General features: G+C 41.4%; 2 protein-coding genes across 3 annotated transcripts in view; both read right to left on the bottom strand.

Annotated features, from left to right (window-relative positions):
* Positions 1-5193, bottom strand: part of FANCC (FA complementation group C) — a 234682-nt gene extending 229489 nt beyond the window's left edge. For both annotated transcript variants that reach the window (XR_004249867.2, XM_032164588.2), the window contains exon 1: positions 5035-5193. The gene's annotated coding sequence lies outside the window, so the exon portion shown is untranslated. The remainder of the gene's footprint in view (positions 1-5034) is intronic.
* Positions 5194-9978: 4785 nt separating this feature from the next.
* LOC131384487 (uncharacterized) overlaps positions 9979-17915 on the bottom strand; it is a 28216-nt gene continuing 20279 nt past the window's right edge. Inside the window, exon 3 of the mRNA XM_058445916.1 lies at positions 9979-9999. The gene's annotated coding sequence lies outside the window, so the exon portion shown is untranslated. The remainder of the gene's footprint in view (positions 10000-17915) is intronic.

Here is a 17915-nt window from a genome sequence, read left to right on the forward strand (position 1 = left end):
GGTTTTGCTATGTTGTCCAGGCTTGTCTCAAACTCCTAGTCTCAAGTAATCCTCCCAAGCCCTACGGCCTCCCAAAGTGCTGGGATTACAGGCATAAGTCACCATTCCCAGTCAAGAACTATTCACTATAACAGGACTGGAGTAACAAGGTGCTGGCTAGTCAGAAGTACAGAGAATTCTACAAAACACAGGAATAGCAGATATAAGGAGGAGCCACTGCCCCTAGGGCTGAGGTGGATGCCCTAATGAAAAATACCCACTTCTTCCCAGAAATGGGATCAAGAACTTTTTGGAGGGAGCATGGCCATGGCTCACTGAATAGGAGAGATGTCTCTGTGGGTGCTGCCCAGCACAACTTGCTGGAAAACCACCTTTGGTAACTTGCCAGAAACCCATCCTCTAGGGAGGCAGGAAAAGGTGTTCACAGGGAGGTGTCCCACCAGAGGCTCAGTTACAAAATCACCTGAAGGGGATGCTGAGGTACACAGTTGACCACTAGGTGCAGCTGATCACAGCGCACTACAAGAGCCTGCTCTGGGGAAGATGCACACCACAGAAGCTGGCGCTGCAGAAGCACATATGCCAAGGATCCAGCGCTGGAGATGTGCACACGGCTGGGAACAGGTGCTGGGGCGGCACCCAAGCACGGGAGCCAGCGCTGGAGAAGCGGCACACCCCAAGGAGCTAGCGCGGGCAAAGCACACCCACCAAGAGTGAGCGCTAGAAAGCCGCACACACTATGGGAGCTCCGCACTGGAGAAGCGTCAAGTGTGTGCATGGGAACCAGTGCTGGAGAAAGTGCGTGGGAGCTGGCAATGGAGAAGGCGCGCGCATACGTGCACAAGCTCGCTCTGGAGGAGTCACGGCCAGGCGCGCGCATGACAAACTTTACCGGAGAAGTCACACGCATGCGTGCACTGGAGAACCTGAATTTGTAATTTTAAATTTCCCTATAAAGAAATACCCACGAACTGATGACTTTGTGAGTGAATTCTATCAAATATTTAAAGAAAAAAATACCAATCCTTCACAAACTCTGAAAAAATAGGAGGGAAAACTTCCCAACTCATTCTAAAATGCCACTATTACGGTAATACCAAAGCCAGACAAAGACATCACAAGACAAAATATTACTAATATTACTCATGAACATAATACAAAAATCCTAAACAAAATATTACTAAACCAAATCCAGCAGTATGTAAAAAGGATTATATAACATGACCAAATGGGATTTAGAATGCAAGGTTAGTATAAATACACAATCAGTTAATAAATCATATTGATAAAGGAACAAAACCAGTCATCTCAATAGATGCAGAAAAGCAACATTTCTAACATTTGTTCATAAGAATTCTCAACAATCTAGTAACAGAAGGAAAATCTCTCAACCTGATAAAGTGCGTTTATGAAAAACTTACAGCTAACATCCTATCTAATGGTAAAAGATTAAATGTTTTCCCCCTAAGATGAGAAATAAGTCAATAATATACACTCCATGTCTATTCAGCAGAGTGCTGGAGGGTCGAACCAGGTAAGAAAAAAATTAATCAGGCAAAAAAGAAATTAAAGGCATCCACAGGGAAAGAAAAGTAAAACTGTCTTTATTGGCATGATGCTGTATGTAGAAAATCCTGTGTAATTCACAAAAAACTGGAAGTAATCATCAAGTTCAACAAGGAAGGTTGCAAGATACAAGATTAATAAGTGAAATCAAGTGTATGTTCATATACTGACAACAATCCATAATGAAATTTTAAAAATAATTCAGCTGCTCTACATATGGAGTAGCCATTCTTTATTCCTTTGCTTTCTTAATAAACTTGCTTTCGGCCAGGTGCAGCGACTCATGCCTGTAATCCCAGCACTTTGGGAGGCCGAGGCAGGCGGGTCACGAGCTCAGGAGTTTGAGACTAATCTGGCCAATATGGTGAAACCCTGTCTCTACTAAAAATACAAAAATTAGCCGGGCGTGGTGACGGGCGCCTGTAGTCCCAGCTACTCGGGAGGCTGAGGCAGAAGAATCGCTTGAACCTGGTAGGCGGAGATTCCAGTGAGCCAAGATCATGCCACTGCACTCCAGCCTGGGCAAACAGAGCAAGACTCTGTCTCAAAAAAAAAAAACAAAAAAACAAACAAACAAAAACAGCTTGCTTTCACTTTATCAATAAAAAAATTTTAATGAAATTTTAAAAATAATTCAATTCACAATACCATCAAAAATAAAACACTTCAAAATTAATTTACAAAAGGGCAAAATCTGTACATTGAAAATTACTAAATATTACTAAGAGAAATTAAAGAGCTCAACAAATGGGAAGAGATTCCATGTTCATGGTGAGATGGCAATTCTCCCCCAAATAGATATGCAAAATTAAATGCAATTCCTACAAAGTCTATCACAGCACGGTTTTTTGAAAAAAAAAAAAAAAATAACTGATACTAAAATTTATATGAAAATGTAAGGAACCCTGAACCGCCAAAACAATTTTGAAAATGAAGAAAAACATTGGATAACTTATACTACTTGATTTCAAAACTTACTATAAAGCTGCCATAATCAAGATAGTGTGATGCTGACACAAAAGGCATACAAGCCTCTTCCCGAGTCCTGTATTAAACTTGAGTTAGAAGATGCCAATCTTAAAATGAAGGTAAAACCATTGCCTGCTAGCCCCCAGTCCAACTCTGGTGGCCAATCTGAATTGTTATCAATTTTTTTTTTCCAGACATGGTCTCAGTCTGTTGCCCAGGGTGGAGTGCAGTGGTGCAATCACAGTTCACTGTGGCCTCGACCTCCTGAACTCAGGTGATCCTGCACCTCAGCCTCCCGAGTAACTGGGACCACAGCCCCCCATCACTATGGCCGGCTAATTTCTTAATTTTTTGTAGAGACATGGCTCTCTCTGTTGCCCACGCTGGACTCGAACTCCTGGGATCAAGTGATCCTTCCACCTCTGCCTCCCAAAGTGCTAGGATTACAGGCATGAGCCACCACGCTCTGCCTGTTATCTGAATTGTCTTTCCTTCTCCACTTCTGCATTTTTATTAAAACATTGCAGAACTTCCAATGTGCTTCTCCTGTATGTATTCTTTCACATTAAGCCAATCACTCAAGATCCATACACAAGACAGAGAATGCACATATCCCGGCCTAAAATAAAACTTTTAAAAATCATTTGGTGCTCATTTCCAGCCTGATTTGAGGCCCTACCACTACCAACTCGGAACTACCACTCATGTGAGTTTCCTCTGGCTCTCTCCATGGCCCAGATAATCAATCCAACTTTCTACTGGCCAGGCTGGCCTCCCTGTAGCTGGTTTTCATAAACACGAAATTTGTATAATTGTTATTGGAATTACTTGCTGAAATATGGAACTGGTTAAAAGTATCATTTATTTTAAAATGTACATGCACAGTTGCACATACATGCAGCAACACATCTTCCACATCCAGCCAATCAATCAAGTTAATGCTTTTAATTAGAGGACAGAACAAAAAATACCAATATAGAGCCTGCTTTTCTTTTCTGATGCCTTGGTAAATGTTTTTCGAGAAATCAAGAGAAAATATGACCGAATAAAGCAAAAATAAATTCGAATGTATAATATACAAAGTATAATTAGTCCAATTCTCAAGAAGCAGGATCTTTTACTGGGGGTAGTGGGTTGGTGAAAAAGACCTCTGATATATCTAGGAAAACAAATTCTTTTTTGATGCAGCCTTTCTTGCAATATGAATAATGATGCAGCCTTTCTTGCATATGAGTGCTTATTTCCAGGTGACTCTGGTACAGCACATTACATTGAAACATCAATTTAAGTTTAATGTATAAAGTCGCAATGAACATGTTTTCTATCTAAGCTTATGTAAAGAATGATCTCAACACATGGTAGGAATTCTATCGTTTGTAATAACCCTTGAGGGGAGTAAGGAGAAAACGGTCTGTCTGAGGGCATATCACTGACAGTGAGTGACAGCCACAAAGAGCTGAAGTTGGGTGGCCCAAAAGTGCTCTGCTCATTTGATAAATGCTAAGTCAAATCACATCACAGTTTAGATGCATTAAATAGGGCACAGGTTAGAATAAAATCAGATGCCCAGGAGTTTTCCAAGTTTCAGATTAGAATAAAAGTCCAGGCACATACAGGACTTTGCTAGAAAACTCCTTGGTCTCTTCCCTTAAGATTCTGGTACCCAATTTCCCATGTTATAAAACTCCAAGTCTTTTCCCCCATTCGGTGCGATGGACACATAAGATCATAGAGGGTTCGTAGTCGTAAACGCACCCACCTAAAAAATTTAAAAGAGCAAACCAACAAACAGCACCTGAAAAATCTCTCACGGGCTTTGAAGAAGATGTGGCCTGGCGTCCACAAAAAGAGTGGAGGGAAGACACTGGCCTCTGCGAACCCGCCTCCCTCCGGGAATGAAAGGCGGAGGGCGGGAGGGGTAACAGCCGCGCCCCGGGCTCCTCTAATTGGACCTCGCCCCTCCTGGCGCCCCGGCGACTCGGGCTTGGGGGCAGGGGTGTGAGGGGCGGGGAGGACGAGGCCAGCTGTAGAGGGCGACCGGCTCAAAGGGGCGAGATTTTCACGGCTCCCACGGGTCCGAGGCAGAGAAATTCACCTTTGCCCCTCTCCTTTGAAGAAGACATAGCTGCCTGCGCTCAATGAACAAAAAGAACCAAAACGCCAACTCCCGGCTCCCGCCTCTCCGGGGGCTCCCTTCCGCGCGACCCCAGCGCCGGCTCCCGCCCCGGCTTGCCCCGCCCCGGCCCAGCCCCGCGGGCTGGCACCGCCCGCCACCTCCCACCCCTCACCTCCCGCCTCCCGCCTCCCGCCTCAGCCTTAGCCTCAGCCCTGCGCCGGCAGGAACCCCTCTCGCCCACCGCGAAGCGCGCCGCGCCCACCCACTCTCGCGAGCCTTCCCTCTTGCCCCTCGCCTCCTCCTCCCGCTCTCACTGCTGACGTGTCCGCCAGACCCCAGAGGGAAGCCTCCGCCCTCGCTGCGTTCTGCGGCCTGCCGCTTACCGGGTGGTCCTCGCGGGAGCTGCTTCAGCAGTTTGGGCAGTGGCGGAAAGGAAGCCACCGCCCGGGATCTGTGGCTTGAAAATTTGGCTTTGCCTCGTATTGGCTTTTTGTTTTGAGTTTTTTTGGAATTTTCCCGCGGTCGCTCGGCAGTGGAGCCGCGTGCGCGCGCGCACGCGTCAGCAGTGCATTCTGGGGCCTGGTTATCGGCCCCGCGCGCTCCCGGGGCGTCGCGGGAAAATTCCGACGAATCTCGGGTCCGTGGGGCGGGGAGGGCGCGGCCAGGGCTCTGACGGAAGTGGGCCCGGCTGGGGCGGGCTCTAGGCGAGCGGAGTCGATACTGCCCCAGTGTTCCTGGTCTCGCGCGGAAGCCCCGGCGGGAGCAGGGGCGCTGGCTTCTTCCATATTCTGTTCAAAATGTAGGGGAGGTAAAATGGAAATTAGTTCTTTTGAAGAGAAGTTGAGGCTTTGTCAACAGAGTAAAACCTCTAAAATAAGATTTTCTAACTGCGTTAACAATAGCAACAAAAAAGGCATCTTCAGTTAATGATTTCCCCGACCGTACATCAGTTCCATACAGTATTTGGTCGGAGTTCAAATCAGTTCAACGCTGTACATAAACCACCCAAACAAATACTAATAGAATTTTCTCCAAACTCCCATTTATGACAATGGCATTAGCTTGTCTTGGTGAATTTTTTTTCTTCTGGAATCTGACGAATTAAGCTTTAAAATGTCTTAAATCAATGCCTCATAACCATAAACCGTAATCATAAAACGACAGCTTAGGTCGGGCGCTGTGGCTCACGCCTGTAATCCCAGCACTTTGGAAGGCCAAGGCGGGTGGATCGCAGAGACCATCCTGGCCAACATGGTGAAACGCCGTCTCTACTAAAAATACAAAACATTTAGGCGGGCGCGGTGGTGGGCGCCTGTAATCTCAGCTACTCTGGAGGCTGAAGCAGGAGAATAGCTTGAACCAGGGAGTCAGAGGTTGCAGTGAGCCCGAGATCGCGCCACTGCACTCCAGCCTGGCGACAGAGGGAGACTCCGTCTCAAAAAAAAAAAAAAAAAAGCTACAACTTCACATATACGTTCAAAAACACACTGCAGGCAGGGTGCGGTGGCTCACACCTCTAATCCCAGCACTTTGGGAGGCCAAAGCGGGTGGATCACCTGAGGTCAAGAGTTTGAGACCAGCCTGGCCAACATGGCAAAAACCTGTCTCTACTAAAAATACAAAAATTAGCGTGTACTCTCAGCTACTTAGGAGGCTGAGGCAGGAGAATTGCTTGAACCCAGGAGGCGAAGGTTGCAGTAAGCCAAGATCGCACTACTGCCCTCCAGCCTGGGCAACAGAGCGAGACTCTGTCTCAACAAAAAAAACACCACAAAGCTGTGTGTGCTTGTAATAAAAATAGCTCTCAAGTATTTAAACATGTCTAACTATTCCTATAGTGAAGAAATACCTGTTTTACCAATGAATACTTTCAGAGACTAATTTGCAGAGGTTATACATTTATAAGTGATACAATAAGTATATAGCATAGCAATAGCAACAATCTGTTTAAGAATTAAAGGTAGTTAAAAAAAGGAACCGATCTAGAGGTTGAGACAAAACTGGCAGAATCTGCAACTACATTAAGGAATTCGGTGTTTAAATCCATTCTTGAAACTATTCCCTGCCAGTTAAGGAAGTCGGTGCTTTTTGATTGTTTTTTAATTTTAGATTCAGGGGGTACATGTGCTTGTTTGTTACACAGGTATGTTGTGTAATGGTGGGGATTGGGCTTCTGGTGTACCTGTCCCCCAAACGCTGAACAATGTACCCAATAGGTAGTTTTTCAGCCCTCACCCCCTTCCCACCCTCTCCCTTTTTGGAGTCCCCAGTGTCTTGTTATTCCCATTCTTATGTACATGTATACCTATTGTTTAGCTCCCACTTATGAGAACATGCAGTATTTGATTTTCTGTTTCTGAGTTTGTTCACTTAGGATAATGGCCTCCAGCTCCATCCATGTTGCTGCAAAGGACATGATTTCGTTCTGTTTTACAGCGGAGAGGTCGGTGTGTTTTTGATGTGTGCATAGTGTGATGTGGATAAATCAAAAGCAAGTCCTGGGTAGGGAAATACATGCCTGAGGGGCACTCATCGTGGCACCTTGACCATGAGAAAGTCACCTCTGTGGTAACAAATCGAGAGTGAGTTAATGTTTAAGTTCTGCATTTACCAGCAAAGAAAGCAATTAAAGTATGTATTTCTTTAAAGAAACTATCTATTTTGGTACCCACATCCTTTTACATATTTGCTGAAAAATCATTTTTAGTGTTTGTTAATGATTGATGTCTTGCCATATCCCAGTTTTCTGTCTTTTTAGTTCAGTGGTTAATAAAGAATTGCTAGGCTCATCCAACTTTGCAGTAAATGAAATGACACCATGTTTAGGCCTAAATTAGACCTAAATGGGAAGCATATATAGCATAAAGATCCAAACTTATATTTATAGGGATTCATTTTGCCTGGCATTCATATACATGGAACTATCTTAATAATATTTTAAGCAATAATGAGATGTTCACTTTGTAAAATGCCCAGAAAGTTTCCAGAGAAACAGATATTTCAATACAAACCCTCTTTTTAATTAAAACATAAAATTGATTATGGGTGATCCAATTTTTGTTTGTGTGTGGGAGTGTGTGTGTGTGTGTGTGTGTGGTTTTGACTTGTTTGTTTTGAGACTGCATCTCACTCTCACCCAGGTTGAAGTGCAGTGTTGCAAACACAGCTCACTGCAGCCTCGACCTTCTGCACTCAAGCAATCCAACCACCTCAGTGGCACCAAAATGCTGGAATTACAGGCGTGGGCCACCAGGCCCAGGTATATGTTACTCTGGAACACAGTTTTGGTTGTAGTATAGAACCCAATCACAAATAATGTGGCAAAATGAAAAATGGCCTATTCAGGTGAAAATTATTACATTGTTTACATTAAATCTTTACATTCTAGAGGAAAACAACTCAATTGGCTGAGTGCTGCAAAGTTCCTGACATTATCAAACCTTCCTTCAAGGTTCAGCAATTAGAATCAACTGTCTTAGAATCCACGTGTGGAAGCCATTGTACCAAGACTCCTACTTCCAGAATTAGTTCAGACACCACCCACCTGGTTTCCAGCCCTTATTTGGCACCCCAACATTTAACATTATCTTTTCTTTTTCTTTCTTTTTTTTTTTTGAGACAGGGTCTCACTCAGTCGCCCAGGCTGGAGTGCAGGAGCATGGTCTCAGCTCAGCTCACTGCAACCTTTGCCTCACCGGTTCAAGTGATTCTCATGCTTCAGCCTCGCGAGTAGCTGGGATTACAGGCACGTGCCATCACGCCCTTAACACTGTCTTGTCCATGGCTTTGATATTTGCCTCTTGTACCTCAGTTGTGAATAATGCGTGTTGAAGTTTCAGGCACTGGGCTAACTCCTTGGCCTGGGTTATTCCCTTTGATTCTCACAGTGATCTTATGTAATCCACGGTGGTAATATTCCACTTTCACAGATACAGAAACTCATGCACAGAGCCATCTCTTCTAGTGGAGGGTGGAACCTGGCTTCAACTCCATTTACAGTGGCCTCTTACTTATAATGTTCTTGCCCCTGGCCCAGGCTGGTGACTTGAAAATAGGGTGAGGTGATCCCAGAGGCTTCTGCACTCTAATCACCACATTACCTTCCCATTAAAACATTCCAACCGAGGAAATGTAAGTTGAATTAGAGAAGAGAACAAGGAGAATATTTTTTGTGCCAGAAACACTTTAAGAAACGGAGCAGATAATAGTGAAGGGCTTTGATCTGCCACCCTGAAGGGGAAAAGAGCAAGGAAGGGATAGCTGCAGGAGATGGAAATTCATGGAAAAAGGGAAATGTATTATAAATGCTGCATGGAAGCTGCCACTTCTACCCCGCCCCCGATATGCTCGCTCCCTAGGCTCTGCTGAAAGAATGCACCTAGGAGGACATGTTTGTACTAGAGCCTCCATTACTAGTCACAGCTAATTGAACCAGAGATGATAGCCTGACCCTAGCTGCACCAATCAAACTATTGCTGGGGAATTTGGAATTACAACACTGAGAGACTGTAACACCTCTATATAACAGGAGCTAAAGCCCTCATACCAACTGGAGTTACTGGGGGAAGAAAAATATATAAGTAGCAAAGAAAGTTGGCTGGCAGAGAAAAGCAAAATGACGTTGAAAGGCTGTTAGTTATTCTATGAGAGAGAGGGGAGCTTCCATTCCTTATTTTTTATTTTTAAGCCTAATTTTAAGGTAAACTGACCATATATTTTTTCTGTTCTTAGTTGTCCACAAGATTCCCCCATATCCTTGCAACAGTCACCACTTTACCTATGCTGACTTCAGTGAGTTTCTCTCCCTCACTGCAAATCAAGCCCTGACTAAGAACCTGGAGGTGGCAGCTCTTCATTGTGTCACTGGGCATTCGCACTTTGGCTGAGCCTATTTGATAAATTAATCAATAGATACCTAATGCTAGATTACTATAGGGAATGAAAAATAGCTTTTCCATACCCATCCTAGGTTCATGGCTGAGGCCTCCATAATAAAAGATTAACAAGAACAAAGCATAGATGTTGCATGTAACTTTCCCATGACATAGGAACCTTCCTAAGGAAAGGAAAACCCAGAGCAGCTGTTAAACTTGTGTGTTTCTATGCCAGGTTTCACGAAGAGTGGACAGTTGTGGGGAGATACAGTTGAAGAAAGATGGGAATAAACTGCGGAGAATTTAGCAAGGCTTATTTGTTCAGATTTTTCTCTGTAACCCGTCAGTCTTCAGAGATAAGAAAGTACCTTTCCTGTGGAGATAGGTACTGTGGATATAGGCAGCACTTCTTACATGAGGGTCTTAGGACCTGCTTCAGGGGAAGTTCAGAAAATCATTCCAAGGTTTTATGACCTGCATCAGGAGAAAGGAGAGGAGGGAAGGTGAGAGTGACTTTCCAGCTTCTGCCATGTTTTCAAATGTCAATGTGCTGTATTTAGGAGAAGCATGTTCTCAACCCAATCACTACAAAGCATAAAGCACAAAGTCTACACGCTGTGTGAAAGACACAGATCTAAGTATTTTAGAGTTGAGAGAAAGTAGGAGTTCTCTAGGTTTTGGATTTGGCGGGGGAGGGGGCCAGTAAAATGTCAATAATATTAGAGGTTAACAGAGTTAACAACTTTTTATTTGGTCAGATAAAGACCTTAGAAGAAAAAAGTCTGCCATAATTATAATTTCATTTTTTAAGAAATGTATTTTTAACTTTAAGACAAGATGAAGGGAAAAAGTCTCAACAGTCTTTTAAATTGAATAAGTTTTATCTCATGAAAAACTCATTACGTTGTTTTTATTCATCTCATTTTACCACTTCCTCCCCTTGTTAATATCAGAACACTGCTTTTACTTAGCATGGCAATATGCCCAATAAAAAGGACCACCTTCCCCAGACTCCATTCCGACTAGGGGTGGCCAGCAACTCAGCTGTAGCCAGTGAGAGAGAAAAGGTGGAAAGACAGGAGGCCAGGAGATAATTTAGTCCTCTTCCCCTCTCTCCTGCTTCCTATTTAGTATAAGGGCAGAAGGGCTTAAGTTCCCGTCATCTTGGACTATAAACAACTCTCAAGGATGATAGTCATGGAATGAGGATGGCAGAGCAAAAAAAAAAAAAAAAAAAAGGAGGGCTGGGTACGGTGGCTCACGCCTGTAATTCCAGCACTTTGGGAGGCTGAAGCGGGTGGATCATCTGAGGTCAGAAGTGTGAGACCAGCCTGACTACCATGGAGTAACCCCGTCTCTACTAAAAAATATATAAAATTAGCTGGGCATGGTGGCTCATGCCTGTAATCCCAGGTACTTGGGAGGCTGAGGCAGAAGAATCACGTGAACCTGGGGGACGGAGGTTGCTGTGAGTGGAGATCACTCCATTGTGCTCCAGCCTGGGCAACAAGAGTGAAACTCTGTCTAAAAAAAAGAAAAAAAAAGAAAGAAAGAAAAAAGAAAAAAGGAGAAGGAGGACCCTGGGTTCCCAATAATCATGAGAGTTACCTGGCTTGCCTAACTCTGGACTTTATAATGGCAAACCCCAAGTATCTGAGACAGGTCTCAGTTAATTTGGAAAGTTTATTTTGCCAAGGTTAGGGACACACACCCATAACACAGGCTCAGGAGGTCCTGATGACATGTGCCCAAGGTGATCAGAGAACAGTTTGGTTTTATACATTTTAGGGAGATATGAGGCATCAATCAACATATGTAAGATAAATATTGTTTCGGTCCAGAAAAGGCAGGACAACTCAAAGCAAAGGTGGGAAACTCGAAGTGGGGAGGGGGCTTCCAGGTCATAGGTAGATAAGAGACAAATGGGTGCATTCTTTTGAGTTTCTGATGACCCTCTCCAAAGGAGGCAATCAGATACGCATTTACTTCAGTGAGCAGAGGGGTGACTTTGAATAGAATGGGAGGCAAGTTTACCTTAAGCAGTTCCCAGCTTGACTTTTCCCTTTACCTTAGTGATTTTGGGGCCCCCAGATTTATTTTCCTTTCATATTTCCCTCCTTTTCTTTTTAAAAAATATTTTAGAGAAAGAATTTTAGAAGAAAATGAGTCTCTGGTCTCATTTTTGTCTGATCTCTCATGGCTAGCATGGTTTATTCCTAGATGGGTAGGTCCCAAGTTATTAGGAAAGTTCATTTTTAACAGGTTGTGAAATCTTACGTTTTATGAAGAGAAAATAGGGAGAGGAAGGGAGCAAAACAACAACAAACGAAAGCACAATCTTGGAAAATTGGTATAGGCCATATGATTCTGAAGTCCATACATCAGTAGGTAGGTATGAAAGTGGATTATGTAGGTAAATAGGTTGCTGTTATTTTCTTCTGAAGTTTAAGTTGTCTAGCTTCAGTTTGCAGGGCTTTACAACAGTGACTCCAAATTAGGAAAAATGGGGGGGAAAAGAAGGAAAAAAATGAAAACATTATTTTGAAGACTTATAGCCAAGAAAAATTAGAATTCGGCCCAAACTGTAGAAAATAATAAAAACTGGAAAACATTAGGCAAGACTCGAATGTAACAACAGGTGTACTATAGTTTTTGAAACAGAATTTTTCTCTCTCCAGTTTCCCATTTTTACTACAGCCAAATCATGGTAAGACTGATTTGCTTTATTACACTTGAACTGAAAATTTATATACAGTGCAGCAAGAATAATTGTTTGTTTACATAGGCTTTTAAATTGCCTTTGATGAAAATTTGTTCCATAGAAGGAATCTGAGATAAGACTTTTTTAAAACCCAGCCCAGCCATGGATTTGTACCATCAAATACCTATGAGTTGGGTGAATTTGTCTATTCCTGAGGTTCCAAGATAAACTTGGGGCTCCTGGGCCTGTCAGAAAGTTACATTCTTTACTTACCACAGGTCAGGAACCCTGTACAGGGACTGTGTAGACAAGGTATGAGGTCTGTTTTACCAAGGGGCTTTTATTGGCTCCGTAAGTCAAGTCTGATTCCTTAAAGGAAAGCACATCATTCCAGTCAAAGTCTTGGTAAAATAACCAGTTTCTCAAATTGTGTCCTGTTATAAATGAAGACATATTCTTATTGCACTTATGCAAATAACTGGATTGCCATAAGTTAAGAATATTCACAAATGGTTTCCAAATTCCGGAGAAATCAGGTAGAGAGAAACAAATATGTTCAAATTTTGTTCACAGAAGTGTATTAAATTGTTAAAAACTGTTAATAGCTCAAAAAAAGTTTCTTTGACTCTAAAGAAACAAAACAAAGGATAAGAAACGTTTTAAGCAAAAAGTCAAAAAGATTACTTCAGTCTTTTATTAGTTCAGTCCATGTGGTTAATTTCTGTTCTGCTTGATATTCATAAACATTTCAGTTCTCCATGAATCCCAAAAGTTTTTCTCCTATTCTGATGTCACAATTTCCAAAGTTATCAGAAACTTATATTCAAGAGCACCTGTTAGAGTTTTATAGCTGATTATAAAGCCACCTTCTAAAGAGGACCAAAACAAGACAATTGTCTGTGGATGACAAAACGTTTTAGGGCAGCCATAGTCAAAGACACAGTTGACAAGGAAATTTGTTACCTCTGTGGCACATAATAATTTAACTTAATTATAATTATTACTGATAATGTACACTAAGTCACATCAGAATCATAGGCATTTCCCATAATTTTGGAACACATACCAATAACATAATTATACAAATACAGCCCAAAGAAAACCAAACACTATTCCACATTTGACAATGTTTTCTGTATAATTTTTATACCAATAAGCCAAATTATGTCATTTTTGGACTTTAGGGAACCTAATATCTTAAAGGATTAATCAGGTCAGAAAAAGACATAATTTATCATTTGATTTTGGAAAGTTTGTCAAATATCAAAGTTTTAAAACACTTGATATCGCATGTCACTGTAAAATAAGTCATTCATTTGACTAAAGTGATAACTCAAGAATTTCCAAAAAAGGTGAAAACCTTCATTCTTTGAGAGAGGGGACTTAATTTTTCAAACAATAAGTCCTATCCTAATAAAAACAGCATGAAGTCAATTAAATTTTTTTCAAAATTTTATGAACAATCTATACGATTTTTATCTTATCTTGACCATAAGATATAACTTACATAGCCTTTAATAACCTTCATAACCTTTATTAAGGAGGTGGTTAATGCTTCAAGAAAACCTTGTTAATCTGACAGAGGGGTCCATATGATGGTCTTGCATCAGTGTGCCTTTAACATTAATGGTTAGTTTATAGAAAAACTGAACTTATTTTATCTCTCAAAATTGGCCCTTACAATCCCACACACCCACATCTTCTGCAATAGTCCCTGAACGTTGAGTTGTTGAATAGCTTTAATTTCTGGCCCTGTGTCTCAGGAATGCAGTTTATTTTGATTGACATTTTCTACGAGGCTTGAAGATGAGGCTTTAATTGCTGTATTTTAGATTTAGCAGGATTTAGTGTCTTCTTAGACCCAGGACTGAAAGCCCTGTAACTCAATGTCAAAAGGACTTTAAAAGCCCATACAGAAAGATACAAGGATGTAATAACCTTAATTAAAAAATATATTTTAATCTCAGTTTTTTTTTCTAAGGAAACCAAAAACTTAATAATAATGGCATAGGAATTGTTTCAATAAACCATGAAATCTGTTAGGCCAGTTCCTAAAAGGCAAAAGAGAAGAGCTTCTGCACCGCACAGAATATTATGTTGGAAGAAAACATTTCCCTTACACCTTTAAGAAAACATTGTTAGCATCAGGCCACAACAAAGAACTTGAGGAAAAAAAAACTTATATTACCTGAAAGGTGAGTTGGAGAGTGTTACTATATCTCAACCTTTAAAAGAGGAGAGAAAACCGAAAATGGCAAGGTGCAATAAAAGTTGAACTTCAGGTTAAAAAAAAATTAACATCTCTAGGCTGGGTGCAGTGGTTCACACCTGTAATCCCAGTGCTTTGGGAGGCCAACACAGGCAGATCATGAGGTCAGGAGTTTGAGACCAGCCTGGCCAGCATGGTGAAACCCCTCTCTACTAAAAATACAAAAAATTTGCCAGGCATGGTGGTGCATGCCTGTAGTCCCAGCTACTAGGGAGGCTGAGGCAGGAGAATTGCTTGAACCCGAGAGGTGGAGGTTGCAGTGAGCTGAGATTGTGCCACTGCACTCCAGCCTAGCAACAGAGCGAGACTCTGTCTGGAAAAAAAAAAAAAATTCATTGTTCTAACCAATTGTTTAGTGTATAAGTGGTTTTTTTTACATCAAGCCCCATCTCTAGAAAGACCACTACAATTTCCCTTTAATTAATAGACAATTTGATCATATAAAAGTTTTGGGTTTTTTAAAAATAAATCCTCTTATTGTGACTTACACAGACTATTCATGACATGCTTGGACTTTCTGGTTTGTCCTGAACATCCCTGTTTGTTAAACAACCAGCCATTTTATTTTAGGACTAAATTTACCATACAAGATTCTTTCTCATGTAAAATTATTTCTCTTTAAGCTTTCTTACAAAAAAAAACTCTTTATTTTTATAACTTTCATTACATCTCTCTTATTTCCTGGCTCCTTTTACCTTGTTTTATATATAACATTTATATAAGGTTTGAATTAGAAAAAAATTGTTCACCTTTTTAAAAAGGACACACTTTTTTGAAATAATGTTTTCCTATAATATAGTTTTATTGGAAAATACCCAAATAATGAAATATCTATTATTTAATTTAATATAACTTTAGATTCTAAATTATGATGAGTTTGTCTGCACGTATTTATCCCATTACATTTGGTTAATTATTGTATTTTAATCATTTACCTAGATATTTATGAAAACTACAATAGTCTTCGTTTAAAGTTATGGAACTGCCATTGCAAAATTATAACTAAGACAATGAAAAAGATCTGACCTAACTGACTCCATCTTGCTTCTAACCTCCAAGCTGTTCTTGCTTATTCCTGGGTATAGGCTGAAGTAACTTTGGGAGGAACTTAGTTTACAGTTTAGCTTTGAAACAAAGATGATAATAGTCCTTTCCCAAAACAAACCTTACTGCTTGTGGACTAGACTGCCTAAAGTCACAAGATTCAAAGTTATGGTAACCTTACTAAATTCAAGATGTAGCTATTTTCATTAGACCTATATTTATGTCTTATTTATTAAAATTACAGCCAGGTGCAGTGGCTCACGCCTGTAATCCCAGCCCTTTTGGAGGCCAAGGCAGGCAGATCAGTGGAAGTCAGGAGTTCAAGACCAGTTTGGCCAACATGGTGAAACTCCATCTCTACTAAAAATACAAAAATTAGCTGGGTGTGGTGGCAGGTGCCTGTAATCCCAGCTACTTGGGAGGCTGAGGCAGGAGAATCACTTGAGCCTGGGAAGTGGAGGTTGCAGTGAGCCGAGATCAAGCCACTGCATTCCAAACTGGGAAAAAAAAAAAAAAAAATTACACAGGCAAAGATCATTCTGTCTTGGGCTGGATCTGTAATTTTGTAGCCCCTATGCCAAATTTTGACACTCTATAGTATTTGGCAGGGATAAGCATGAAATTGCTTGATTAACAAATGCAAACAAAAATGTATGCTGGCAATTCCCATTTCTAACATTACTTCACCAATAATTTCAAAGCTAGTTTATTTATTAAAAGATTTTACTTAAGTTATGTCAACTTGAAAAAGCATTTGACTACTCTTCTTTTTTCCTGATAAAGTATTTGGTTCAACCACCTTACTTTCTTAAGCCAATTAATTGGAGTTTCTTTATATATTTTCAGTAGTGAAACATTGTGTAGACAACACATAAATACATAGATGTGTTAGGCATGCTGATAGAAGTACATCTCATAGATTCATAAGAGCTTTTTTTTCCTATCTTAGACTTTCAAATTCTTTTTTCTTTCCTTTTTTTTTTTTTTTTTTGATTTTGAGACAGAGTGTCACTCAGGCTGGAGTGCAGTGGCACAATCTCAGCCCACTGCAACCTCTGCCTCCCAGGTTCAGGCGATTCTCCTGCCTCAGCCTCTTGAGTAGCTGGGATTACACGCGCACACCATGATGACTGGCTAATTTTTGCATTTTTAGTAGAGGTGGGGTTTTGCCATGTTGGCCAGGCTAGTCTCAGACTCCTGACCTCAGGTGATCCGCCCACCTCAGCCTCCCAAAGTGCTGGGATTACAGGCGTGAGCCACTGAGCCCAGCCTTCAAATTCTTGATGGCCTGTTTTCACTACCCTAGCCAGTTGTCAGCTAAATAGCCTTAAATTTGCATATTAAAGGAACAAACTCAGGTGAAAATCAAACAGCAAGATTTACATCATATGGTACAAGGAGAAAAAGTCTGGTGTGCTAGAGGGAAATTAAAATGGATTTAATTGCCAATTAAACATAAACTTATAGAAATTATAAAGGTCTTTTAAATACACACACACACACACACACACACACACACACACACACACACCCTATAGCTTTTACTTCAGAACTTCTAGCCATGAGTTAAATACAAATTCACTGGCTTGCAAACAAAAAACCTGTTGGATTCAAACAGTGGTTTTATTTATTTATTTATTTTTGAGATGGAGTCTCGCTCTGTCCCCAAGGCTGGAGTGCAGTGGCACAATCTTGGCTCGCTGCAAACTCTGCCTCCCGGGTTCACACCATTCTCCTGCCTCAGCCTCCCGAGTAGCTGGGACTACAGGCGCCCGCTGCCATGCCCGGCTAATTTTTTGTATTTTTAGTAGAAACGGGGTTTCACCATGTTAGCCAGGATGGTCTTGATCTCCTGACTTTGTGATCCACCCGCCTTGGCCTCCCAAAGTGCTGGGATTACAGGCATGAGCCACCGCACCCAGCCAGTGGTTTTTATCTTAATAGAAAAATAACAGCAGATTTAAAGCAGGCAGAAAATAAAATAGAAGAAAAAAGAATTTAGGAACACTATAGTTTGCAGATCGACCTTAGGGGCTTTTTTTTCCTTAATGTAATTGTGCATAGAGACCATATTAGTTCCATTTTACATAAACTGTGGCAAGTAGAGGTGCCATAAAATCTACAAAGTGCTCGAAAGGGGGTCATTCTCCTTGTTTTCTCCTCATTCTTATTGTTTCCCACTTCTTTTCTTAAAAGGAGGAACTGAGCTGTGAGCTGCAGGCTAGGTTTTTGCCTGGTGGATTTATAAGCGCTGCTTGTGGGCAGGACTCCACAGTGTGTCACCACAGAGTTGTTTCCACCCTTTCACGTGTCTCTGTTTCTCTCTCCAGACATCCCTGACCTCTGAGAGGGATCAAAATGCTGGAGGATCAGCCC

Source organism: Hylobates moloch, unplaced genomic scaffold (assembly GCF_009828535.3).
Source record: "Hylobates moloch isolate HMO894 unplaced genomic scaffold, HMol_V3 SCAFFOLD_10, whole genome shotgun sequence".
NCBI classification, from domain to species: Eukaryota; Metazoa; Chordata; class Mammalia; order Primates; family Hylobatidae; genus Hylobates; species Hylobates moloch.